The 15,288-nt window shown below is 42.2% G+C and overlaps 1 protein-coding gene and 1 long non-coding RNA gene across 2 annotated transcripts in view; both read right to left on the bottom strand.

Annotated features, from left to right (window-relative positions):
- The window catches only part of IGFBP7 (insulin like growth factor binding protein 7), a 71,174-nt gene that overhangs the window by 45,133 nt on the left and 10,753 nt on the right, over positions 1–15,288 (bottom strand). The window lies entirely within an intron of this gene.
- LOC145720189 (uncharacterized) lies at positions 11,088–14,287 on the bottom strand. The gene is made up of 2 exons (XR_014143011.1): positions 12,291–14,287; positions 11,088–12,073 (listed from the first exon to the last, which is right to left on the bottom strand). It is a non-coding gene; the product is annotated as an uncharacterized LOC145720189 (long non-coding RNA).

Genomic DNA, 15,288 nt, shown 5'->3' with positions numbered 1-15,288 from the left:
AAAAAACCCTTTTAGCCAGAAACTATGTACTTTTTGTAAAAATAATTAAGAAAAATATGGACATGGGGTGGTATGCAATGAATCCAATATTATACATAGTTGAACACTGAGGATAAATCATATTTATGTATAATGTTATAATTCTGAAATATGTTAGTTTAAAAAATTTCCAAGATTTATTTAAGGTACAAACACTTCTACCTCTTCCATGAAGCCTTCCTAATTGAAAGTGATGGCTTTTTTTTTGGACTCTTCTAGTGATTCTTGTTTACACCACTCATAGGGCACCACTCACAAAATAGATCGCAAGTAAACCTAAATTGCCTCCATTACTCAGTGGTTAAACTATTTCCCCCTGGCATAAAGAGCTGCTGTCAGAGGTCTGATAATTTATTTTTTCTCCCTTATAAGTCACTTTCTCTTTTTACTCAGATCTCTAAAGGATTTCTTTCTTTTAAAGTCCAGTAATGTTTCTAGAATGACTTGCTGTCTACCATTCTACAACAATATTCTTAGGTAGGCTGTCTGCTCTTCCAAAATGTGGTTTTAATTTTTTTGTATTTCAGGAAAGTTTTCTAGAATATAGCCTTAAGTGTTTATTCTGTTCTGCTTCAGTTTTCTTCTTCAGCGACTTCTATTATCTGTATGCTAGATCTGCTTTACATATTTTCCAATAGTTACTTTTATCTCTTCATTTCTTTTTTTAAAAAATTCCTCTTTTGGGGCACCTGGGTGGCTCCATTGGTTAAGCGTCAGAGTCTTGATTTCGGCTAAGGTTGTGATCTGAGGATTGTGAGACCAGAATTCCACGTCGATGAAGGCTGCTTAAGATTCTCTCTCTCCCTCTGTCTCTGCCCCTCCGCCTCAAAAAAATTCCATCTTTTGGGGCGCCTGGGTGGCTCAGATGGTTAAGCGTCTGCCTTCGGCTCAGGTCATGATCCCAGGGTCCTGGGATCGAGTCCCACATCGGGCTCCCTGCTCCTTGGGAGCCTGCTTCTCCCTCTGCCTCTCTCTCTCTCTCTCTCTCTGTCTCTCATGAATAAATAAATAAAATCTTTAAAAAAAAAAATTCCATCTTTTGACCTTTCTATTTCTTTCAAGGAATTATTTGTTGTTTATTTGCTACTGGGTTTCTTTTGGGTTTTGCCTCTAATTCTGAAGTAATTGCTTATTTGTAATTAGAACTATTCACCTCATTTTTGAGTTCTTCTAAGTCTGATTTCTATTGTTATTTCATATCTTTTATTTGTTTAAAACATGTCTCTGAGCTCATTTTGAATAGCAGGTTATAGTTTTATCTGTTTTGAGCACATGCCTTTGGGGATGGTTTCATTATCTGCAGGGATGTTACTCTCTCTTCTGTCCTTATAGGAGATTTCTTTCTAATATGGCATCAACCTTAATCTTTTCCATGCTTATTTTCATGTAAAACTGGTTTTCCTGAACTTTTAGAAGGAGGTATTATTCCAAGATACCTTTTTCTAACTTCTCAAGAACCCCATTTTGTGCTATTTTCACTTAGTGTTAAAAATATGGTGACTGGCTTTGTGTGACTTCCTTGCTGTTTCCCTCCCCAGCAATTTTTTTTTTAACTGGAAGAATTTTATTTTTATGTAATTGGTGCTGAGTTACTTTGTAGGTGAACTGCTTGACAAGAGATCCAGGTACTTCTTGAGACTTATTCTACTTACACAATAAAATTATATCGTAGGCTTAAATGATGATGATCTTTACACTAATTACAGTGTAAGAACCTTAAAGACAGAAATCGTACCTTATTCATTTATATCCCACCACAATTCACAGATGACTTTCATCTATTAGGTAGTCAATAATACTTAACACTACAGCAGTAGAGCATGTACCTATTTTATCCAAGAGAATTAAGGATATTTTGAAAAGAGGCTCACACACAACTGCAAAAGTCCCCCCTTGAAGACTCATTTTGCATGTGATAACATGTCTACCAAATGCAATTAACAGGAGGATTCCCCCAGACTGAGTGTGATCACAATATCTGAAGCTACAACACAATTGGGCATGAGAGCAAATTGTTGCAAATAACTGTTCATCATATACCCAACGGGTAGGCCCCTTCTTCCTTAATGGCAAACCAGACTGCATTTGGGTCTTCAGGCTCTCATGTGCTAAGAGATGGTTCATTCTCAAGAGGTGGATTATGACTGGGCGTCAGCCCATCATGATGTCTCATTCTCCTTGACAGTCACTGGTTCAGGCCTGGGGGTGGGACCCAATTCTGGCTGATGAGACCTACAGATAAATCTACTGGAACACTTCTTAGAAAAGTTTTCTCTCATGATGATAATGTGGAATGCAGAAGACATGACTGTTTTCTTTGTCTCTGGCTGTTGCTGAGCAGTCCTGCAATCATAAGGAGCTAAATCCCTCCTCACTTTTATCTGGCCTCCTCTTTCCTTCATCTCTGTTGTCTCTTTCCTGCCCAATTCTGATCCTACTCCTAGAAGTTTCTCCTTAGTGAGGGACCCTTGGAAGGGAGTCTGGGCTGGTCAGTTTTGAGAGCTCATGGGGTCCAGACTGCTCCAGCTCCTTGGACCCTTCTGGAGGTCCCTTGCACTCACCCACAAATGGACTTGGTGGACCACACTTGCCAGTGAGTGCCCGCTGGTTGTGTTGGGATTTGCCTATAATCAGGTCCATCACCTCATGACTTTCCTCTGCTTCCTCACAAAAGCTGTCGACATCATGCAGACCTTGCGGCATAAGTAGTTTAACACACTTGCTTCTGGGGATTCTTTTTAGGGGATAGCTTGTCACCTCTGTGTGGTAAATGTTGTCCATGGGGTTTTGGCCTTGGTATCTAGTGGCTAATATTAAAAAATTAAAATTTACCATAAAATTTACCATCTTAACTATTTTTAAGTGTATAGTTCAATAGTGTTGAGTAGATTGCGGTCCAATCTCCAGAACTTTTTCCATCTTTCAAAAATAAAACTTACTACCCATTAAACAACTCCCATTCTTCCCTTCCCCAACCTCTGGCAACCACCCTTGTATGGCTCTGTTTTTATGAGGAGATTGAATTCAGGGGACCAACAAAGTCTGCTGCCACAGCCCCATTACTAAACTAGAACTCCTACAGACTGGAGTCTGTTTTATGCCCACAGCACCAAGATAGCACCCAACACAGAGAAAACACATATTTAACCACTGAATGAGTCACTCTTAATTCCTGCATCTTCTGGCAGGGTGACGGGATGCATTCTTGTACTCATTAAAGTGATTGATGGTTAACATAAAAGTTGCCATCGTTACCTGGACTAATACCTTTCCAGGTCAATATGCAACATGAGCTTCTGGAAAGATCACTGCCAACTCTTGATTACCAGACTAATGAAGGTCAGGAGAGGAACGGACTATCTCAAATTGATGCTGATTTTAAAAGTACTTTATATTTTCTTGTGTATGAATTTGTTGCGGCAGATTTCCTTACTAATTATGCTTGGTTCAGGCTAGCACTATAACATTAGTAGTCCCTGGGCACTACTTGCCGGTAGTGATTTGAAGGGAAGGAGGTGGGCAATCTATTAAAAAGTAAACATTTGACACAGATGTACACAAGATAGTTAACTAAGTGGGCATATTTGAGAGCTGCTGCTATAACAATTGGTAAAACCACAAGGAATAAAATCTTGCGTTTGCATCAAGCTTTACCATTACAAAGGGCTTTCAATCCCACTACCTCGCTTATTTCCCTACCTTTATTTTTTTAAAGATTTATTTATTTGAGAGAGCATGAACAGGAGGGGCAGAGGAAGAGGGAGAGAGAACCTCCAGCCGACTCCACGCTCAGCCTGGACCCCGAGGTGGGCTTGATTTCACAACACTGAGATCACAACCTGAGCCCAAACCAAGAGTTGGATGCTTAACTGACTGCGCCACCCAGGCATCCCAACCCTACACCTTTTTAAGACAGGCCCTGGTAACTCCACTTTACAGGTAAGGAAATGGAGGGGCCCGGGACACTAAGTAATGTGCCCATACAACACATTTAGTCAATGTATAATCTGGACTCTCTTCTAAGCTTAGTGTTTTTTACAACACTATTGTTACACCTGAAGAGCATGGGGACACACACTACTCACATCCCATGTTGGAAGAAGGCAGGGTATAAATTATACATATATAAAAACAGAGAGGTTCTGGACTAGTTTGGGCAAGAATAACCCTAATTTTCTCCCCACAATCCCTAAAACCACTCCTACCACTCAGTTTCTGCCTCCATCCTCAATCACCACATCTCTAGGAAAAAGGAAGAACAAGATAAAAGTACCAAGGTACGACATTTGTGGGCTGTTCCAGAAGCATCAGCACTACCACCAATGATGAGGGCAGCGAGCAGACTGTGCGTCCCTACTGTGCGCCAGGCACCTCATCTCACCAGCCCGGCTGGGTAGGCAGTATGGTCACCATCTTACAGAGAGCTTCTCTGAACCTCCGTTCTGTCAAGTAACTTGCCCAAATCATGCATTTAGTAACTAGAGGAGCAGGGACTTGAACTCCATGCTCTCTAAACAAACACCTCTGTAATATGTAGGATTTAAATAAGCATAAAAACACAACAATTAGTAATTCATCACACCTAGACCTGGGGATGAACTGAAGTTTGATTTTCTAAATTGCATAAAGTATGCTTGTTTCCTAAGCATTTTCATAGCACATATCTGCATACAATTAAAAAAAAACTTTTCTTGTTGTTTACCTTCGAAGTATCCCTTTCCACATAATAAAAGCAAATTAGGCAGGAATCCTCAAATCTGCTAGCCATCCCTTCTGTAAAGTAAACCATTCTAAGAGCGAAATGTCATTTCTTTCATAATGGTCTCTGTTAAAAGATCTTTGGCACCTTTTCGATAGAACCTCTTCCCACTAAATTTAGGAATGACATATTTTGCTATAAATAAGCTTGTCTCATTTTTTTCCAGACATGATCTATTTTTATCATCTGGTTTTCAAAAGCGACTAGCTACTGTTCAGTGAAGTCTGATGGGGTCTGCGGACTCCAAAACACTAAACTTCCAGTCATCCTTTGAATTCGCCTTAACACCTGTTTTGGGATTCTTGCATTTTGGGATTCTTTTTAGGGGATAGCTTGTCACCTCTGTGTGGTAAATGTTGTCCATGGGGTTTTGGCTTTGTTATCTAGTGGCTAATATTAAAAAATTAAAATTTACTGGGCGCCTGGGTGGCTCAGTTGGTTAAGCGACTGCCTTCAGCTCAGGTCATGATCCTGGAGTCCCTGGATCGAGTCCCGCATCGGGCTCCCTGCTCAGCAGGGAATCTGCTTCTCCCTCTGACCCTCCCCCCTCTCATGTGCTCTCTCTCATTCTCTCTCCAATAAATAAATAAAATCTTTAAAAAAAAAATTAAAATTTACCATAAATTTTACCATCTTAACTATTTTTAAGTGTATAGGGCTCTGGCAGACACAGAAGGGTTGACTCTGCCCCAATCTCCACCCTCCTTCTTCTCAGTCTTTCCTGCTGCTAGGGTAGCCAACTGACCCATTTTTGGCCAATGAGATTAGATAGGCACTTGCTGAGAGGAGAGCTTCTGGGAAACTTTTGCTTACCTAATAAAACAGGACATACAACTGGCATTGCTCTTTTCCCTGTTCCTGCTCACCACCCTGAATTAAGACTCAATGGCCGGAGGCACAGCAGCCTTCTTGAAGCTACTAAATATGAAGACGAAAGCCAACAAAAGGCAAAGGATGATAGAACAGAAAGAACCTGGGTCTTCAGGGGCAGTTAAACCCACACCAGGACTCCTTGTTGTGCAAGCAAACAAACCCCCTGTTGGATGAGCCACTGTAGTCAGGTTTTCTGCCACTTGCAGCTGAATGCATTCCTTACTGAGACACTAGCTGTTGCCCTCTTTTGGTGATTGTTCTGGTCCCCCCCCTCAATCCAACCATCCCCTTATATGTTGAAGGAACTGGTACAGAATAGCATATTCTCATCAGGCACAGACTTACATAACCTAAAAGTATTTACAAACTAAAAAATAATACAAACTACATACAAAGTAAATTACATAACTCATTCAAAAAATTGCTGATAAATATTCCTTCACCTCTTTGCCTAAGAACTTCTTGAGTCTGAGATAAATGTCATACTAAACCTATTTCCTGCTTTCTTTGGCAGTGTTCAAAGTTAGGCCTTTTGGTTGTTATGATACAGCTGTTGGTTTCAAGGACTTCTGAGTGGGTCACATTCCCATTCCATAGAGATCACACACACACACACACACGCACACGATAAATCTCCCATGACTCAATTTTATTCAAATTGGCTGAAAACTTAATTTGTTCTTCACAAAGTTCTTCTGCTTTTATTTTTAAAATTTTATTTTAGAGAAAGAGAGAGAGAGGGCATGCGCGTGTGTGCACATGGCGGGGTGGGGGGGAAGGGCAGAGGGAGAGGGAGAGAAGCAGACTTCCCACTGAACATGGAGCCCAGCTCAGGGCTCGATCCCATGACCCCGAGATCATGACCAGAGCCAAAATCAAGTCAGACGCTTAACCAACTCAGCCACCCAGGCGCCCCAAGTTCTTCTGCTTTTTAGTGATAATATTTAGAAAATACATGTGAAAGCAGTGATTTACCTAATTACCTTTTTAAACTTATTTTGCATTTCCCTCAGAAAATTGAATGACACACTGGTGATTGAGCAAAACTGACAATGCAGGCAGCGCGCCCAACGGGAAGTTGGACTACTTGTAATTAACCAAGTTAATCATGGGCACTTAGGGAATAATTTTATCACGCTGTACTAGGCAACGGCCACCGCCAAAACCTTGACTTCAGGTTATTTTAACTTACTAAAACAACAGCTTTAGATTTGCTGGATATTCTTCTTCAAAAAGACACATATGGTTTAACCAAAGAGCAACCAACACAAACACATGCATTTCCATGGTGATAATCAGAGTCACCGGAGGTTGTGGAAATGAGGCATCAGTACAAGAAATTGCAGTTTAGGAATGGAAACTGAAATCCACGGATTAGGAACAAGAATGAAGCATCTCTTGCGCTTAACTAGTCCTGCGACTCAACTTTCGCCTCCCGTGGCTTTCGCCCGCGTACACACCCGCCCACGCAAAATCCTTGCTCCAGCTTCGAGCAATTCCCATTAATTAGGGCTCTGCCTGGGCACTCGAACACACTGAGCCTCGGCTGTCTCATTTATAATGTAAGGATAACACACCACAGGCATCCTGTGAGGATTATAAAGGTGACATACATATGTGCATACGTAAAAATTCTTATAAACTGTGCTATTCTCTGTTGATTTAAGATATTGGTCCTATTCCTAACTCCTGGTCAAATATGGGAAAAATTTCTGCTGGAAAAATCCCGTGCACTTCTCCATTTTTTAAGTCTATCCTCAGCACTCTTTAGTTACTACTGTATCTGCCTCACAGAGAGGACTATTATCGCTGAACTGCTGGAGGGGAAGGATTTGAGGAAAAAGGAAACGGGGCTTTGCCAATCTCTAAGGACCCGAGGAGAGCTGCAAGGACACGTGCAATAAAATGTAAGCAGATTCTTTTCCGGTTGTAATCAGTGGAAGAGGCCACAGGCTGCCCGAGAGCTGGAGTGTAACAGTACCTCTCACAGAAGTGAGATGAAACAGGTGGCCGAGCCCCGGGCTCACTATTATGCACGGAACTCATATTTAACGAGATGCTGAGAATCAATAGTTTAACGAGATGCTGAGAATCGATAGTGTGTTTGTGGTCAAATAGAGTTATAAAGGCTCTTATTTATCTTCTGTGAAAAAACACTAAAGACAAAACCTCCAAAGTTCACGAAGCGTTGACCGTTTAGATCTCACGGAGGTGGCTGCCATTACAACAGACATTTCAAGCTACTCTAGCAGAGAGGAACATGCTTTTAATGAAGCCTTTTTTTTTTTTAAGATTTTATTTATTTGACAGAGAGAGACACAGCGAGAGAGGGAACACAGGCAGGGGGAGCGGGAGAGGGAGAAGCAGGCTTCCCGCAGAGCAGGGAGCCTGATGTGGGGCTCGATCCCAGGACCCTGGGATCATGATCTGAGCCGAAGGCAGACGCCTAACGACTGAGCTCCCAGGAGCCCCGCTTTTAATGAATCCTAATACAATGATGTATAAAGGCATACTCTCTCCAGCTCCCTATTATTTTGAAATGTATGACTGACCAAACTGGTCTTTAACAAAAGCAAGGCATTACAGCAAACTCCTGATGGAGGAGTTCTAGCTGATCTCGGTCTATTCCCAATGCCTGGCAAGCCTGGGAGCAAACTGGATGACGGGCTGAGCGCCTGGCTGTTGTCAGTCACTGCACATTTTATCAACGGGCACTGGGGTGAAGGTACTATTCTCATCGGTCTCTAGGCCACTGGAGAGGGACAGTCCCAATATAATTCAAGTCTGAAGATAATTCAAAAGTAATTTTGACTGCATATTGGGATGCTTTGTTTGTGGTCTTTTGTTTTTTGGAGAAAATATGTCTAATTGAGAAGAGGCTAATTTTTTTTTAAAGATTTTATTTGTTTATTTGAGAGAGAGTGCGTGAGTAGGGGGCAGAGGGAGAGGGAGAAGCAGGCTCCCTGCTGAGCGGGTGGCCTGATGCGGGGCAGCTGCATCCCAGGACTCTGGGCCGAAGGCAGACGCTTAACCAACTGAGCCACCTAGGTGCCCCAAGAAGAGGCTAATTGTTAAAATGGAATCACCAATGTCAGTATGTATTAAAAATTTTTTTTGAAATGTCCATACCTTTGAATCAGTAACTCCAATGTGAGGGTCTAAAGACGTAATGCAGAAGAAGACCTTTATGTCCAAAGATGTGAATTTTAAGGTTATTTATGACAAAGGAAAACTGGAGTAAATTAGGATTCACTCAAATGATCATGTAGCATTATAGAATTTATGAAATATTTTAAACACATGGAGAATAGTTATAAATGGAAATAAGATAAAAAATATGAATAACACTATTTAAATAATTATATAATAAATGCCTAGAAAAACACTAGAATGAAATACAATAAAATATGAAATGAGTACAATACAAAAATTAACAATGATGGTCTTTGATTTCAATGAATTCTAAAGTTTCCATAACGTTTTTCTTCAGTAATGAAAACACTGAAAAAACTGAAAACAAAATTAAATGAGCTCACATTCCCAGAACACACAAACTGCATGCCAACTGAAATGAATTAACAAAGATAAGTAAAGTCTAGAATTTAAAACCCACTGTAGTTTGTCCAAAAAGCTAAACATCTGACAATGGGTCACTAACTGCAAAATAGTATCCTCATGATCTCAGTAGGTCATTTGCACCTATTTAAAATTTTGCTTTTATACATTTGTCAGGGGAACTAGGTACAACAAAGTGAATTTACTACATTTTTTTTCTTAGTGTTTACCAAGGTAAACATAATCTTTGAGATTCTTTTGGATCAATAGTCTATCCTCAGCTCAATTTTTTTTTTTTAAAGATTTTATTTATTTATTTGACAGAGAGAGAGACAGCGAGAGCAGGAACACAAGCAGGGGGAGTGGGAGAGGGAGAAGCAGGCTTCCCGCGGAGCAGGGAGCCCGACGTGGGACTCAATCCTAGGACCCTGGGATCATGACCTGAGCCGAAGGCAGACGCTTAACAACTGAGCCACCCAGGCACCCTATCCTTAGCTCAATTCTGAGCAAACAAACAAACAAAAAAAACGCATTTGTCTCCACTCTGGAATGTCACTTTGGGCAAAGTAATAACTAGTCATTTGTATACTACACACCTAGCCATAGTTACATTATTTATAAGCTCATGAAGTCTGTAATTAAATTATAATGTATTATAGATGACGGCGCTCAGCCCGTCATCCAGTTTGCTCCCAGGCTTGCCAGGCATTGGGAATAGACCGAGATCAGCTAGAACTCCTCCATCAGGAGTTTGCTATAATGCCTTTGTTCGTTTTTTTTCCTTTTAGTGGAAATTGCATTGAAAATATAGGCCTCTAATTATTAAAAATAAAGAGTTGAGGGGTAGGTTGTGTGTATGTTCTTTGTTGCTACACATTTTTAATGACCTGACTTACAAGGGGCTCTTTTATGTTAGTCTAACTGCCTCTTCTGCCTTCCTCTATTTCAGAAACCATCAGACCACAAGTTTGCAGGCTCTTCAGAGAAGGGGCACGATCTTTCTCATCACTGCAAATTTCCTTATTACGGCACCTAGCACAGCATTTACAAAAAGGTACTTGACATGATTCATAGGAATTTTCTACTTCTAATGTCAGGTGATGATCCAGGTAACCTTCGTTTCCTGAGCGAAGTGATGGATGAATCCGGAGGAGCCAGAACAAAGCCTAAAATTGCCGAGTGTAAATCTAGACAGAGAGGAGAGGGCTGGTTTGGGGGAAGGTGAAGAGTGGTGCCTGCCAACCCGCTGTGTGTGAGGGAAGAGCCACACAGGAGACTCCAGCTGGTGGGAAGGCTGCAGAGAGAAATGGGAGGACCCTCCTGCTGTCCCTATAAAAACGCAGTAAAATCTATCCTTCTACCACCTGGGGAATGGGAACCCTGCTTGCAGATGAGTGCAGGGCAAAAATAGAAGTTTGTCACTGGGACAGCCGCCATAGGGATAAGACATGTGTTTGTTAAACTGGATCAAGAATCCCACAATTAGCTACTAAGTACCTGTTCTGTGCCCTGAACTGTTCTAGCTTTGGGGCACACCAAGGAAGCACAACCCATAATGGGCTCTGCCCTCAGAAACCTGTAGTTCCCTAATGTTTGTCACTGACCTCTGTCCAACAGTTGATCCTTATTATTCATGGATTCCATATCTGTGGAGCCACCCATTCACTAAAATTCGTAACCCCCAAATCAAATGTTCTTGTACATGGAGAGTGGCAGATAAATAAATAAAGGTCCCAGCTGAGGTCAAACAAGGTCAAACTGCCTTGTTTCAGCTCTCCTCCTACTGTAAACTAGAATCCCTTTCGCAGTTGATTATTGCCACTTTTTTTTTTTTTTGCATTTTTTTTTTTCCCTGCTGGTGATTTCACGGTTTAAAATGGTCCCCAAGTGTAGTGCTGAAGTGCTGTCTAGTGTTCCAAGCAAAAAAAGGCTGTGTGTCTTACAGGGAAAATGTGTCTTAGATAAGCTTCATTCAGGCAGGAGTTATAGGTTGTTGGCCGTGAGCTCAATGTGAACAAATCAATAGTATAAGTTAAGTAAGTTGTCTTTAAGCAAAAACTCACATAAAACAAAGTTATGTACTGACTGGTTGACAAGCGTGTGATCAGGGACTTAACTGTGTTGTCCCGCAGAGCAATGGTTCAGTACTCATAACTCAGGGTTTGCAGTACCGCAAATAAGGAGAATGAAGCGAATCTGTGCCTTCCTCTATTGCTGTTTAACTGAAGGAGAAAGCAGACCAGAGTAATCTCTATTAAGGGCCAATTGTGGGCCAAACATGGTGCTAAACATTTAAAATACATTCACTCACGTAACTCCCACAACCAACTTGTGAGGTAGGTAGCAGCTTCATTTTACAGATGAGAAAACTGATGCTGAGAGAGGATAAGTAAATTTTCTAAGGTCACACAGCCAGTGGTAGAATACTATCCCCTACTACCTCCTGGGAGATGACTGGGGGAAGATGATAAAATTGAACGGAACATTTATTCTCAGTCTCAGTTGTTGTGATGGTAGGATGGGAGTATGAGGGGCAATTTGAGAAGATGACAATTAGGACGATCTCAGCCAAGTGACAAAAAGATTCTCCTCGAGGCTGGGGGACCTATAAGCTGGACAGTCACCTCTCCCTGTTGGAGATCCTGAGGGGATGGGTGACAGGGAGAGGGTGGGTTTCTACCAGTGTGAAGGGTCCCCTTCCCCACAGGGCACATTATAATCTATTCTTAATTATTCATTCATTTACTCAACATGTGTTGAATACCTACTATCTCATCCCAAGTTTAGACACTGGGGATTCAAAACAGATTAAAAAGCACTAGGCTCACGGAACTTACTTCTTTTTTTCTTTTTTAAAGATTTTATTTATTTATTTGAGACAGAGAGAATGAGAGACAGAGAGCATGAGAGGGAGGAGGGTCAGAGGGAGAAGCAGACTCCCCGCCGAGCAGGGAGTCCGATGCGGGACTCGATCCCGGGACTCCAGGATCATGACCTGAGCCGAAGGCAGTCGCTTAACCGACTGAGCCACCCAGGCACCCTCATGGAACTTACTTCTAGTGACAGGATTGAAAGATTGGAGTTGTATAGCTTTAGGTTAATACTTTTCCTAAAGTATTGTGGTATTCCAACTTTCATGATACCAACAAATACCGATGTAGAAATATTTCCATTCTGTCTGACTCCGATAACAGCACCAAAGCTGCCAAGCAGATAGGAGGCAGCCAAGCCACCCTGCTGCTTGCACAGGACTGAGTGCTCAGTTTCCTAGGGCTCCCTCTTCCCATGGTGAACTAGATAGTCTGAAAAGTTGTCCTGCTGCGAGACATTACCTGCTGGATAAACGGAACAAAACTGGCCCATCGTTATTATAATTATCCTAAGGAAATGATGCACCCTCAAAGTCACTTGAAGTCTTTTCAGAACAATGGTTCTGAACCCGGCCTGCACACTAAATCGTCTAGGAGCTTTTAAAAGTCCTCCTGCCCAGGTCACGAGCAAACCAATTAAATCAGAATCTTGCAGGAGAACTCGGGCATCAGAATTTTATAAAACTCCTCAGGGGATTCTGATGTCCAGCCAAGGTCAAGAACCACTGCTTTAGAATGTGACAGAGCACATGGTGTGCAGGGAGAGTTGGTGGTTCCAGTGTTCTGTAAATTTCACTCAAAATTGCTGAAACTGGCGTATCTCAAAAGTTACCTAGCTTCTTGAATTTCCTCTCTATTCCCTCCTTTCTTCTGCTCTCCACCCTATGCTGGGAGGTTGATGGCACCACTTTTCAAGTAGATGCAAAGAACCAACCTAAGTGGGTACCTTTCTGAGTCTAAATATGTCTGTTTATAGTTAAATGTTTTGATTTTTTTTAAACAAGTTCCTGCTAAGCTGAGATTACATGTGAAAGCCAAAGAGGAGATACATGAATTGCAGGCTAAGGGCTTTATGATTTCCACCAATAAGTTTCTAGGAGTCAAGGATAATACCCAATATGTACCTAATAAATACCAATCATACTCTTTGCCAATCTCTGATTTGGGTTCATATTCTTTGGAGCCAATATCTGATTTTTTTGTTTTAAATGAATGAACCAACAAACCCCCCAAACATTTCCTATATATGCAGGGAAGAAACAGACCAATAATTACTTAATTTGAGTATCCTTTGGGTGCCTGGGTGGCTCAGTCAGTTAAGCATCTACCTTCAGCTCAGGTCATGACCTCAGGGTCCTGGGATCGAGCCCCACATCAGGCTCCCTGCTCAGTGGAGAGTCTGCTCCCTCTTTCTGCTCATTCTCTCTCAAACAAACAACAAATATAAAAAATATTTTAAAAAATATTATGAGTGTCCTTTGAATCTAAAATGTCCTCTATACCTGAAAGGTGCTATTAGAAAAAAAAGCATGGGACACGGAAGACGGAAATATTCCATGCTGTAAAGCAAAGTGAACCCTCTGGCCAGTATCCTGGGGGTTTCCCATTTAACTGTTTGCATTAGGCTCTGGGATGTCTCAGAGATGGAGCAGGACTCCCTGTCCTGAAATCCTTGAAGAGCAAGAACAAGAACTAGATGAAAGTTTTCAGGGATTTGTTTATAAGAACATCATGCTGCCATTTTGTTTGCATAGACCTAAACACAGGTTTTGGATCTAACTTGGAGATATACAGAGCAGTATTACGTTTGGATTGGTCAAAGACATCATGTCAGAGGCGCCTGGGTGGCTCAGTCGGTTGAGCATCTGACTCTTGATTTCGGCTCAGGTCATGATCTCAGGGTTGTGAGATGAAGCCCCTGTTGGGATCCACACTGGATGTGGAGCCTGCTTAAGATTCTTTCTCTCTCTCCGCGCCCCCCCCCCAAAGACATCAACATGTCACAGTCAAGGTGCTTTTAATAAAATAACTCATACCGGGGCGCCTGGGTGGCTCAGTTGGTTAAGCGACTGCCTTCAGCTCAGGTCATGATCCTGGAGTCCTGGGATCGAGTCCCACATTGGGTTCCCTGCTCAGCGGGGGGTCTGCTTCCCCCTCTGCCCTCTTCCCTCTCGTGCTCTCTGTCTCACATTCTCTCTCTCTCTCAAATAAATAAATAAAATCTTTAAAAAAAAAAAAACTCATACCAGGGTTTATAATGCCAGTAACAATAAAAACTGAAATGAAACAGCATTTACTGAAACTTTTCTATGTTCCAGGTACCAATGCTTTTCATGTATTAGCTCACTTAAGACCCCAACAATCCCAAGTGACAGACTTTAATATTATACCTGCTTTGCAATCAAGAAAACTATGAATCAAGGAGGTTAGGGTCATACCAGTAGTTAAGTGGCAAAGAGGGATTTGACTCATGTGGTCTGACTCCAAAGTTCGCATCCTTAGCCATTCTCTGCTGTATTTCCTCACTTGTATCGGTCAGATTTTGGCTGCTGGGGGCCCAGAAGTCATAAGAGTTGAAGACAATTGGTAGGGTCAGGCCTGGGGTCAGCCTCGGAGACCTATCAAGCCCATGGTCACCAGTGGGTTATGGCTATCACCCCTACCTTCTGGACTGGACCTGGGAGGGGCCACTAGGCTTGGGCTGATGCATGGAATAATAAATCAGGATACTAGTGCATCTGAAAAAACTTCACCCCAAAGAAGCATCAAGAAAAGAAGGCCAACCATCTCCCGGATAACACAGACCTTTCAGAGGTGGCATGCCAACTTTTTGCTTATTCACTCTCTATGGGGGCATGCCAGATGTGGCTCAGAAGTCTGGGGATGGAACTGGGGGCGCAGACCGAGCAGAGTTCACCATTTATAAAGTTGCTGGCCAAACTCTGTGACTAGCAGAGGGTTGGGGTTGCAGAGAGAAAACCAGATTTCTTTGTGCTCAGGTAGGAGAAAAGGACAGCATGCAAGGACAGGCCAGGCAGAGCAAGTGAAAAGAAAGAGGCCTCCAAGGAAGCAGGAATGAGGGAGGGGCCGTTCACGTTCCCACGTCACAACTGGGTCCCAACAGGCCTGCCCTGGCCCTGACAGTTATCTTCCAGTGATCCAAAGGCTTGGTGGTGCACAAAGAGCCAAGCT

This window comes from Leptonychotes weddellii, chromosome 2, assembly GCF_054177405.1.
Source record: "Leptonychotes weddellii isolate Sample4059 chromosome 2, ASM5417740v2, whole genome shotgun sequence".
Lineage (NCBI taxonomy): Eukaryota > Metazoa > Chordata > Mammalia > Carnivora > Phocidae > Leptonychotes > Leptonychotes weddellii.
This window is presented reverse-complemented; position numbering and strand designations above follow the sequence as displayed.